Below are 3222 nucleotides of genomic sequence, written 5' to 3'. Positions count from 1 at the left end.
ACGCCGCTCAGTTTTCAACCCCCGGCTGCGCCTTGTACGCTTCACCCTCTATCTTACCCCGTCGACGCTGCTCGGCTTTTTCTCTGCCGTCGGTCGGCTCCAGCCGCCGCTGTCCGGGAAGGGTCTGCGCTGTACCTGTCGTCAGTCTGTTGCTGACCGTCGTGGCTGGGGAACCAAGCCCGGCTCTCCACAGCCTCCCCTGCGATGTTCACTCTCTGCCGGATGACTAGGCGGTTGCTCGTGGTCGACGCCCGTGTTTCTGGCCTCGACTTTCTTCCACCGCCCTCCCGGAGCGAATCCTCGAAGGGAAATGCAGAGTTGCAGGTAGATTCGAATCGCCACTGGTCGCCACTGTTAGATCGGTGATTCTTTAAACAGGATGTTTCCCCAAGAACTACACGGATGCTGTAACTTAACAATCAACAGGTATTTACAGGAGTGGAGTAGTCTCAAGACTGGGGTACAGAATCCTGCTCCGGCTTTATATACAGGTGTGGTCACTGCCGGTACTACAGTATACAGGAGCTGGAAAACAGTTCTCTCTTAAAGGTACATACACAACACCTAGGATGTAGGTCGTCGGGCCCAGGGGATTTGTCGATTTTCAGTCCTATTCGATTCTCTAGTACTTTTTCTCTACTTATATGAATTACGTTCAGTTCCTCACCCTCAGTAGACCCTCGGTTCCCCACCATTTTTGGTCTGCTTTTTGTGTCTTCTATGAAGACAGATACAAAATACTTGTTTAACGTTTCTGCCATTTCCTTATTCCCCACAATAATTTCGCCTGTCTCAGCCTCTAAGGGACCAATGTTTACTTTTGCTACTCTCTTCCTTCCTACATACTTGTAGAAATTCTTACAATCTGCTTTTAGATTTCTTGCTCGTTTTCTGTCATTGCATTTTTTATCAATTTTTGGTCAATCTTTGCTGGTTTCTGAAACTCTCAATCCTCAGGCTTACTATTATTCTTTGCAACATTATAAGCTTCTGTCAATCTAATGCTATCCTTACCTTCTTTAGTTAGCCATTGTTGGATCACTTCCCGTGGAGTTTTTGTTTCTCAATGGAATGTATTTTAGTTGCGAATTATGAAATATTTCTTTAAATGCTAGCCACTGCTTATCTACCGCCATACCTTTTAATCTATTTTTCCAATCTACCTCAGCCAACTCTCCCCTCATACCTAATGTAATTGGCTTTATTTAAGATTAAGACACTAGTTTCGGACTTAGGCAAGTCACTCTCAAAAATTAATGTGAAGTTCTAACATATTATGATCACTCTGCCCCAGAGGATGCTTTACTATGAGATTGCTAATTAACCCTGTCTTATTACACAATACAAGTTCTAACATTGTTGGTTCCATGACATTTTGTTCCAGGAAACTGTCCCGAATGGATTCCATGAACCCGTCCTGCAGACTCTTGCTCCACAGCCCTGTAGGTTACGGCTCTTCAAGTGTACACCCAAGTACTTTTTAAATGTGCTGAGGGTCTCTGCCTCGACCATCCTTTCGGACAGTGAGTTCCAGACTCCCACCACCCTCTGGGTGAAAAAAATTACATCTGCTCTGCACCCTCTAGTGGATGGACTGGGGAGAAAGGTCTTTACTAGCCGAGGCATAGAATATAAGAGCTGGGAGGTAATGCGTGAACTGTATAGCTAGGCCGCAGCTAGAATACTGCGTGCAGTTCTGGTCAACACATTACAGGAAGGCTGTGATTGCATTACAGAGGGTGCAGAGGAGATTTACGGGGATTTTGCCTGGGCTGGGGAATTTTTGCTATGTGGAAAGATTGGATAGGCTGGGGTTGTTTTCTTTGGAACAGAGAAGGCCAAGGGGAGACTCGATTGAGGTGTATCAAATTATTAGGGGCCTAGATAGAGTGGATAGGAAAGATCTATTTCCCTTAGCAGAAGGGTCAATAATCAGGGGGGCATAGATTTAAAGCAGATGGTCAAAGGGTTAGAGGGGTTTTGAGGTAAGTTTTTTACACCCAGAGGGTGGTGGAGGTCTGGAACTCACTGCCTGAAAGGGTGGTAGAGGCAGAGAAGCTCATCACGTTTAAAAACTGCTTGGATATGCACTTGAAGTGCCGTAAGCTACCAGGCTACGGACCAAGTGCTGGAAAGTGGGATTAGAGTGGATAGATCTTTGTCAGCCGGCTCGGACAAGATGGGCTGAATGGCAGCCTTCTATGCAGTAAATTTCTATGATTGTGTAACCCGTGGAGGATGGGCCCAGTGTGATCAGACAGTGTGTAACCCGGGGAGGATGGGCCCAGTGAGATCAGACAGTGTGTAACCCGGGGAGGATGGGTCCAGTGAGATCAGATAGTCTGTTACCTGGGAAAGATGGGCCCAGTGAGATCAGACAGTGTGTAACCCGGGGAGGATGGGCCCAGTGAGATCAGACAGTGTGTAACCCGGGGAGGATGGGTCCACTGAGATCAGACAGTGTGTTACCTGGGGAGGATGGGCCCAGTGAGATCAGACAGTGTGTAACCCGGGGAGGATGGGTCCAGTGAGATCAGACGGTGTGTAACCCGGGGAGGATGGGCCCAGTGAGATCAGACAGTGTGTAACCCGGGGAGGATGGGCCCAGTGTGATCAGACAGTGTGTAACCCGGGGAGGATGGGTCCAGTGAGATCAGACAGTGTTACGTGGGAAAGATGGCCCCAGCTTCGGTTTGCCTAAAGCACAGGGAAATTGTGCATTTCTATCCAGAACTTTGGTGATTTGCTGGAAGCCCAGGCGGGCGTGGCGGGGATCTGAGAAAAGGGACAACATCAGACAGAAGCACTCGGACCCAAACTTTTATTTTTATTAAGCTGAAGAAAAGTCTACATTACATTACTTCACACTATTCATGTTGTTATTTTCAGTCCTGCCATAATTAGATCTCCTGGTGAAAGACTGAGTGATTGAGAGGTCCACAGCTGAGAGTAAACAGGGATTGTAGACTGAGGAACGACAGCAGGTGAACCAACACAGGATTGTGAGAGCACCAACCGGAGAGAACTCTTCCGATTCAAAGAGTTTCCAGAGATCGACTGGGGGAAAAGGTCCGAGAGAGTCCCATTGACTCAGATACACACTGGTCCTGGAGATGGACTGGGGAGAAAGGTCAAAGAGAGTCCCATTGACTCAGATACACACTGGTTCCTCCCTCCCTTCCATTTCCTGATTTACAGCTATTTCTGGGATGTTACTTGTAT

This window comes from Somniosus microcephalus, unplaced genomic scaffold, assembly GCF_052327205.1.
Source record: "Somniosus microcephalus isolate GS21.2 unplaced genomic scaffold, FLI_Smic_1.0 unresolved_chr3, whole genome shotgun sequence".
NCBI classification, from domain to species: Eukaryota; Metazoa; Chordata; class Chondrichthyes; order Squaliformes; family Somniosidae; genus Somniosus; species Somniosus microcephalus.
The sequence above is the reverse complement of the archived record's forward strand: the minus strand, read 5'-3'. Positions refer to the sequence as shown.